Source organism: Cavia porcellus, unplaced genomic scaffold (genome assembly GCF_034190915.1).
Source record: "Cavia porcellus strain 051 isolate PalLab524CR breed Dunkin Hartley unplaced genomic scaffold, mCavPor4.1 scaffold_4, whole genome shotgun sequence".
NCBI classification, from domain to species: Eukaryota; Metazoa; Chordata; class Mammalia; order Rodentia; family Caviidae; genus Cavia; species Cavia porcellus.
The window spans coordinates 58,686,903-58,696,472 of NW_026947487.1; the positions used below are offsets into that span (position 1 = coordinate 58,686,903).

Consider the following 9,570-nt stretch of genomic DNA (forward strand, 5'->3'; position numbering starts at 1 on the left):
TATTGTTATTTCAGAGATTTTACACCATTAGTCTCCCCTGTCCATCTTGTGTACCTTAGTTGGGACTGTGTCAATTGCTATGTTGCTGGCATTCCTTCTGGTCTCTGGGCCTTTCCACCTCACTCTTCATTCCTAGCAGTAGCTTTGGGAGAGGCTGCCCGCTCAGGCACTGTTCAACTGGGTTCTTGTGATGGTGGAGGGGTTATGGGAGTGGCCTTCATCTCTGGTGTCCTTTACCTGGGTTTCTGTGATGGTGGAGTGGTGATGAGAGTACTCCAGTTCCTTTTATATTTTTCCTTATATTCACTTCATTTTGCTCAATTTTCTTAAGCCAGTTCTGCCTGCCTACAGACATCAATTATGATTTCCACCTTTCTGTTGTTTCTAATGTGACTTGTGATAGTTTTATTTTTTTCTAAATTCTAACAAATAATTTTTTAAAAGTGGCTTTTTCCTCATTATTTTTTTCCTTAAACTCTTCTATCTTTTCTTTGGGATCTTGCTTCATCGGCATTATATTTTCTTTAAAGTTTCAACCTTATATAGAAATGGTGGTCATCATTTTCACTTGCTTCTAGGTAGTGGTTATATGTGTGTGCATGTGTGTGTGTGTGTGTCCCTCTTTTGACATTTTTCTTGGACTCTATTTGCATGAATCAGATAGTGGTTCTTTCAAAAGTTATAACTTATCTTTGAATTGTGCCTTGAGTCTACGTTGACTTTTCATTAGCTGAAAAATGACATATGAAAGTTTGGAAAGAAGGTGGCCTAAGTAGTAGATAGGTTGAGTTTTATCCTGAGTCTCTAGGAGTATTCTTCTAAATTCTAGGTAAATGTCTCCAGTTGCTATGATTCTTCTGAAGTTATCAAGAAGACGTCCAGATTCTCAGTGTATGATACATATTTAAAAAGTAATGTAGTTGAGCCTTTATTTCTGCAAGTTGATAACCGAAGATGTATTTCCTTCTTCTTCTTACCAGACCAATGCCTTTTTGTTGTCTTCTATTCATGCATTCTTGCATCTCTCTTTCTTTCTCTGCCCTTGTTGTCACTCTACTCCTCTGACTCTGTTATTAGATTTCCTCCGTAAATATAATAGACACCATCTCAGGCTGGCCTGTATATATTTCTACTTCATCATTCAAATGAAAACAGTTGTAAATAATTTGCTCTGTATTTTTACTCAAAGTTTATATTTGTCATATTCAGAATGTTAGATTTACACCAGTTACTCCTCTTTCACTGGAAGTAGAAATTCAATTGTGTGATTTTTGATTTAAGCTTTTACAGTTTAAAAGTTACCTGTGTTATAAGAAATACACAATAAGTGCACATTAAGTCCTTTTGATTCAACCTCTTAAATGCATCTTACATTTTTCTGTTTCTTTCTAAAATGTTGTAAGGTAGCACCAGTATTTGCTTGGACTTCTGCAGCAGCTTCCTAAACAGTTTGCCCTGTATTCCCTCTTGCTGTCTTAGGTTAGACATTCATTTTTGTTTCCTGACTGTAGCACCATTGTTTTTTCCTCAGGGGAGCTATTCATTTCCTTTAGAGATGACTTAGTGGAAATATCAAAGAAGACAGTCCCCACTCTCTCCATCCCCACTCATCTGGTACAAAGTTGGACATGTGACCTACGTTTGGCATTCATATTCTGTCTGAGGAATTTTAATGTGGAGGAGAATATAAAACAAAGTAAAAATGATTAGTTTGTCCCATTAGCATTGCCAGAAGAAAATATTCATTCACTTTTTCCTCCAAGCCATGTTCTTTGCATTTTTTTCTTTTGATTTTGGATCCTAGCCATAGTCATCTTCTCTATGCTTTTGTCTTTCTCCCTAAGTAACTCAGTGAAATTCTATTGCTCGAAAGAATTTACCTAATGTTCACATTTTAGTTAGGATGAAGTTGCTGAAACAGAGACCCCCAAGTACAGTGGCTCAAAGGAGACCCCAGTTCGTTTCTCTCTTGTGAAACAAATGACAGTGGGTGAGCAGGTCTGTGCCCAGAAGTCTCTTAGGCACACGTTGTTTGTGCTGTGCTGCGCTTCCAGTTCTGGGGATGTTGCTCTCTTCCCCTTGGTTAGTGGTGGGTCACTGCTACATTCATATTCAGCCCACAGAAAAGGCCAGAGGAAGTCCGAAGCAAGCACTCCGCTTGTGAACAAGAAAGTGATGTTGTACACGCTGTGTATATGCGCATGTGGCAGCCAGGCTTTCTTTCATGCCCCACCTGGCCACATAAAAGGATGGAAAATGAAGGGAATAGCAGGTTGAATATGTGCTTAGGACGAAGGGGAGAAGGATTTGTTAATAAGTGGCAGTCTGCCACCTATTACCTTTCAGGTTCATTCCTCACACAAAGGCCAGAGTGATGTTATACTCTCTCTCTCTCTAGATGGCATCTTGCTGCTGAAAACCCATCCATGGATTAACATTGTGGTTGGATTAAGACCAATTGCCTCGCTTGGCTCCTGAGACGTGTGTTTTGGCTTGTTCTCCCTCTGCAGCCTCCCGGCTCTCTCAGTCAACTTGCCATTTCACTTACTGTATTATACAAGTTGCATTTTAAAATATATGTTATGGAGCCAAGCATGGTAGTGCATACCTGTAATCCCAGAATTCTGGGAGGCTGAGACAGGGGGATTGTAAATTGGAATCTAGTCTGGGCAGTTTGGTTACTTAGGAAGAGCCTGTTTCAAAATGAAAAATAAAAGACTGCAGATGTAGTCAAGGGGAGAGAACCCAGGTTCAATTTCCCCAGTATCCACTCCTCCATATGCAAAATAAAGTATGGGCCTTTTTTTCTTCTTGGAACATTCTTCCTTCCCTTTATTTTGACCTGTTAATTCCTAATTCCTTTTACCCATTTATCAGCACAAATGTTACTCTTTTCAGATCCCCTGACTACATCAGAATCCCTTGATATATACTCTGGTAACATCTTGTTCTTAAGCTTTGTATCTTTCCTTCCCAAATGAACATAAATAGTCGGTGATTAATATGGTTATCCTCTGCCAGAATGGAGCCATATAAAGACAGGAAACACACTTATCCTGTCATCTTGGTTTCTCTATTACCCAGCATAGTGCTTGGAATAGACAAGCAGGCAAGATATTCCAAGTGAGTCAGTGGATAAAAGAAGTAAGGAGAGGTGTCACTTGATAGCACATTTGGGATGGAAAACGCTATTTCTTGATTTTAAGAAACTGGGACAGACTCTAGGTATACTCATGAATGCCCTGATGCTGGATTCTTAAGGATGAGAAAAGAGATGGAGACTGTTATTTGAGATTTATCTGGGATCCCTCTTGGCCTGGAAAATTTTCAGTTCTGAGTTTCAGCTGGGCAGAGCAAGACCTCAGGGTACTCTTATTCTTGGCCAAATATTTAGCAAAGAGCAAGGCAGGAAGAATGAAAGGAAAGAAAGGAAAAGGAGGAGATAGAGCAATGGGAAAGGAAAGAAACATTATGATAAAGTTCTATGCACATCAGCTGAAGTGTTTAGCTTGGTTAACAAAGATAGTGATTCTTCATATCTGTGTGGGCCCCTTGATGTACGCAGTCATAGACCTCTCTTTATTGTCTTCCTGCTACAGCCCTTGGAGGGAGGCAAGCCAGTCCTTACTATTTCCACTTAAAGATTGCCTTTATTGTTTTTATTTCTTACTGCAAAAATAATAGTGTTTCCTAGAACCAACAAAATGAAGAAAATAATCTTATCACTCTGAGGTAGAAGCTATTCACACCTCCATGGAGGCTGCAGAGGCCGTGTGTGTTTGTGTGTCCGCTTCTTTCTGTATTCTGCAATAATTTCTTTCTAACAACCTCTGTACAAAAATAGATTTCATGTTTCAGGCCGACACAGCCATGCTGGCACATATGTCTTCAGATTCTTATTTTGAAATCAGGTGTTTGTTTACACTTTGAGATCAATGAAGCCCCAGGAGTAAGAACTATTTTCCCCTCCCCAGAAGCCTGGCTGTGAACCCAGAGGTGGGGGCTGCCGCAGGGAGAGCAGGAAGGAGGCAGTTGCAGTTGTGATGGGAAGCATAAGGAAGCCTGACAGAGCCCAGGACAGATGGACAGAGTTTCTGATGACACATTCTGATGCCCAACCTAACAGATGACAATTAGCAGCCACCAGCTGTAAAGTGACTGTGAATAAAATGAGTTTTTTTTAAAAAAGCATTTAGCAAAACATTTAAAAATCCAACAATGAATGTTTGTTGGCAGCCCAGAGGCTATGTGGCATCCGGGAAGAGCTGTTATTTGCCATGCATGAGGGCTTCTGGTGGTACCCTTGCCCTGGCTACAGAAAGAAGCTGTCCTCTGAAAGGAGCCACGTGGGCTTTTGCTGTTTTGTACTTTCTCGACTATTGTGTCTATGTTATGTATTGTGTAAGTTGCCTTTTAGACCTTAACAACCATGCCCCTAAGTACTGATGCACTTCATTTTAATTAATTAATTTTCTTGGTATGCTGGGGATTGAATCTAGGGTCTTCTCACAGAGCCATTACCCCAGCCCTTTCTTACTTCGAGACAAGGTCTTGCTAAATTAATTTTATCAGTATACTTTTGATGCACACAATGATTACATTCATCATAGGAAATTTGTACCCATACATAATATATCTTAATTGTTTTTGAAATGACATTTTTGCCATGTGTGGCAGTCCATGTCTGCCATCCAGCACCTGAAAGGCTAAGGTAGGGGAATCACCATGAGTTTGAGGCCAGCCTAGGCTATCCAAGTAAGTTCAAGGCCAGTCTAGACTACGTAAGACCTTAACTCAAAAAAAATCTTCTCTTAAAAAAAATTTAAACATTCACCACATTTCAATCATACCATACGTACATTCAAATAGTGCTTGAAACAGTGCAGATGAAACCAGTTTAACACAGCTTTTGGTACCTTGATTTTTATTCTTTAGAAAGCACCAAAAGGAAGCCTGATTCTTTGTGTGAGATCTTTCTGTCTTTAAGCCTACTGCAGCCATTGTACTGAGGCATCAGCATCCTTAATATTGACTTAACAGGACTGTATTTGTAAGAGACAAGAGAAGATTCATCGCCTGGCCAAATGTTTTTATACACCTCAAGCCAATTTGCTAAAAACTCAGTATTGGAAAGTGTCCATCGCATTTGAGTGTTTCCCAGTATGTTCTGCATGTCATATTGCCCTTCGTAGGCAGGTATCTTGTCTCCTGATATGCAAGGGGTTAATGTACTCAACTGTCTGTGGACTTTATGGGTTATTCCATATTTATTTCAATTATATAAGAATACTGGGCCAGCGTATTTATTTTAAATCACATTATCTACAGCTTCCCAAGGATGTGTCAACAAAAAGAACGGTTTCAATTTAGTAGACTTTTGAAATGGTGTGCAGTTTATCCTCACTTCAATTATACCCACTACAGTAAGTCATGGGCAGCTTCAGGATTATTCAGGGCAAAGTAATGCTATCTGAAGGCATTGATTTTTCCCTCTTCTTTGAGAACAGTTCACTGAAGGATGTGCGGAAGTCTCCTTTAAGGAAACACAAAAATACATTTCTCAGCTGCAATTTCTGAGAAATCTCAGTCTTAGTGACTCTAGATGAAGCCGTCAAGGAAGGTTCTGACCTTTAAAAAAAGACATACAATGTCGGCTGTGAAGGAATAACCATATGGGGAGTCACATTTTTTGGTTTGAAATGACAGGAGATGGGGAGAATGGAAGAGGAGTTGAATATCAGAAGATTCTTGTACTCTGTCTACCTAGAAATAAATATTTATTTGGTACTTGCTGTGTGACAAGCTTTAGGCTAGGAGCTATAGCTGTAGTGGTGAATGATAGCTGATTTGCTGAGCATATAATTCATTCAATCACTCAAGTCTACATGTATAGAAAGGGCCCAAGGTTGGCTCGATGTTCTATTTTACTATCTCGAAATTCTTAATAGTTTTTTAAAAAAGAACCCATATTTTCATTTTGCACTGGACCCTACCAAATTTGTAGTTGGTTCTGATAAACACACTGCCATTTCTGTTCTTGTGGAGATCAGAGTTGAGTGGGACAGATCTGAACTAATTCCCTATGCTACTGATTCTAGTTATGAGGAAGGCTGTTAAGGGCAGAGTACTTCCAGGGTAAGTGTCTTGGTCTGTTTGGTGTTGTTATACCAAACTAACTGAGGCTAAATAGCTTATAAAGAAAAGAGGTTTGGGGGCTGGGGATTTAGCTCAGAGGCATAAGCACCTGCCTTGCAAGCAGGTGGTCGTGAGTTCGATCCCTGGTACTGATAAAAAGGAAAAAGACAAAAAAAAAAAAAAAAAAAAAGAAAAAGAAAAGAGGTTTGTTTAGCTCTCAGTTGCAGAAGTCCAAGGACATGGTGTGAGTATTGGCTTCTGGTGAGGGCCTATGGTAGATCATATCACATAGTTAGAGGGAAGAGAGAGTGGCAGGAAATAGAGAAAGCCAGAAAGTGAGATGGGCCAAACTCATTGTTTTATAACACTGTTCTCAGGGGAATGAATCTCTCCAAGAGCCCAGCATTAAGTAAGCCCTTTACAAAGGGTGGTTGTAACCCAATTACTTCGCACTTGGATCCACCTTTTAAAGGTCCTACCACATTTTAATACCATTATGAAGGGGAATTAAACCTCAACAAGTGTTTTGGCGAGGACAATCCGCATTCAAACCGCAGCAGTGTATAACACAAGGACCTCGCTCATCTGATGTCATGGATGGCACCTGGAAGAGGAGCCTTAAAGTACAAGTCTAAAGGACTGACTAGTGAACATGCAGATTTCTCTAGAGAGATCATTCTAGTAGCAGGAAGAAAGAACATCCAGCAGGAAGAAACTTGGCTGTTAGAACTGGAGAGGAGGCCAGTGTGACTAGAACCAGGTGAATGGAGTGGAATAGGGTTTGTTCTTTTTTTTTTTTTTTTTGGTCTTTTTCCTTTTTATTGGTACCAGGGATCTTAACAAGAACGTCAAGATCAGGATGCAGTGTGGTTAGATTCAAATACATTTTTCTAGCTGATAACTTTAAGTGACCCAAAGACTCCTTGTATGTCCACATCTCACAATTGCTTTCTGACCTGTAAGTTAGTCTAGTCTCCTTTAATATTGTATTTCTGTGGAAGGGGGAAGAATTTCTTTCAAATACCTTAGTCTCTCAAAAATATAATTAAATTTGAATGACGTATAAGTAATAATTACCAAGCATTTATGCAAAACTCAAGAATGAAGATGACTGGCCCTTGAATGAAGGCCGGCAGCTTCCTGACACTGTTGGTTTCAAGCAGGAACCTAAAGAGATGTCTTTTTATGGTCTGTTGGCCATTTCAGAAGTTGGGCAGTGAAATGGTCAATTCATTAGAAAGAAACAGCTTGAAGCAACGCCCCCTCCCATGAGAGGCTGTGAGTGTGGCAGGCTGCGGTGGCCCAGGACAGGAGCCACTGGGGTTTACTGGGACCCGAGCTATGCTGGGACACCAAGCAACCCCTCCCCCCACCTGTTTTATTTTGTTGAACTTCAATATACATGAAAGTATGGTCAGCTATTTTGAAAAAAAATAAGAGAATCTATGACAGCCATTAGTGACTTCCCTATTGTCTGGTTTTGAAGACCTAAAACGCCTTCCTCATTCTGTTCGGATTAGTTTTTTACTATGCTGTTCTGCATGAATTCTCTGTATGTGAAAACATGGACAACTATTTGGAAGAAAACAAGAGATAATACAATAGATAGTGAAGATCTCAGGTCATCTAGCTTTAAAATTTATATCTCTTACAATGCTTTCTTATGTCCTATTTTGTTGTGTTTAATTTTACCCCCTTTAAAAAAAGAGAATGAAGATGATTTACTTAAAGTCTTTCCTGTGTTTACACATACAGTCTGAACAATGTTAGAAAGTTTACTATACCTCTGCCCATTGTGTAAACCACTTTATTTTATTTTTTTTTTGTTCTTTATCTATCTCTTTGACACTTAAAAAGCAGAAGTGGCCCAGACCTTGGCCTCCTGCATCGTGCTGAATGTCTCTCCGCAGACCCATACTTGTTGTGATTTCATTGGTTACTCTATCATCTCTCCACCTTCAAAGTTGTGGAGAGCTGCTCCATTAAAGTCTCGTTACAGGTGTGTGGGGAACGCTGCTCGTGACAAAGAGAAAAATGAAATCCGTTGTGCATTAGAAAGTTTACTTGGCCGAAACATTTGTAGTTTTAAATCCTGGGGAATAGTGAACAGGAAGGATGTGCAAGGTGGGGGGCTTCAGGCGATGACTGCTTCTTGTAGCCCCACAAATCCCATTTTAAAAGGCAGTTCATGTGTCTACTAAAGTGATGTTTTCTGGACACACAGACAAAAAATGTAAAATAAAAGGTTATAAAACTTTGCCAATGACTCTCATCTGGTGCCATTTTTACAATGGTATCCAGGTGACAACTCATTTTATGGCAGCAGAGCTGACTGACAATCACTAGCACAGGACATAATCTGGGACTCAGTAACAGTATCAGGGCCTTTTAATCAATTTATCTCTTTTAACTCATTTAAAGTAGTTGATGGATTTTCTAATATGAAAACATTCTTATATTTCTAGGAGTTTTTCGTTTGCTTTTGAGACAGGTTCTTGCTATGTAGCTCAGATTGGTCTGGAACTCACTATGCAGCTGGCCTCAAATTTGTGGTGATCCTCCTGCCTCCCAAGTGCTGGAATTAATGTGGATTAATTAATTCAATTTGGTTGTAGTTGTGGTGTACTTTTAAAAATCATCATTTAAACCATGTTTAAGTGTAAATTCAGCAGCATTCAGTACAATCACAGTGCTGTACAACAATTTCCAGAACTTTTACAACATCCAAACTGATTGCTATGCTTGCTAAACAATAACTTCCCATTCTTCCCAATCCTGCCCCAGAACAAAAAGTTATTTTTTATTCTACTTTTGTTTCTGTGAGTTTGTCTGTTCTAGATACTCTATAAATGTCTAAGTGGGCTTCTATCATAGTTTTCTTTTTGTCTCTCATCCAAGTACCAGCCAGGCCTGACCCTGCTTAGCTTCCAAGATCAGACGAGATGGGGCACATTCAGGGTGGTATGGCTGTAGACTAGTTTTCTTTTTGTATCTGACTTATATCATTTAGTATAATGTTTTCAACATTCAACAATTCTGTAGCATGTATCAGAATTTCATTATTTTCTAAGGCTGAATAATATTCTGTTGCACATATGTATCACTCTTTGTTTATCCATTTATCTGTTAAAGGATATTTGGGTTGTTTCCACTTCTGGACTGTTGTGAGTAATGCTAGCAGCAGGATTTTTGCCTGGAAAAGAAATAGTCACCTTGTCCTTTGGTATATGTTTGCCTACTTTGTGTTTGGGAGGATTGGTTGGGATTTGTGGTTTGACTCTAGTCTATGTCTCCAGTACCTCTATAAATCAAAATCCCATGCCTTTTGCTAGAGCAGATGGGCAGCATGGCAACTAATCCTATGGCTTTGAAATCAGACATCTGTGAGTTCAAATCCAACTTATATCCCTCATAAACTAGGGCAGTTGGATGAGC

General features: G+C 39.5%; 1 non-coding gene across 1 annotated transcript; it reads left to right on the forward strand.

The window, feature by feature from the left end:
• The first annotated feature begins 7,246 nt into the window (after positions 1-7,246).
• LOC111753846 (small nucleolar RNA SNORA2/SNORA34 family) lies at positions 7,247-7,384 on the forward strand. Its single transcript, XR_002788625.1, has one exon. It is a non-coding gene; the product is annotated as a small nucleolar RNA SNORA2/SNORA34 family (small nucleolar RNA).
• The last annotated feature ends 2,186 nt before the right edge of the window (positions 7,385-9,570 follow it).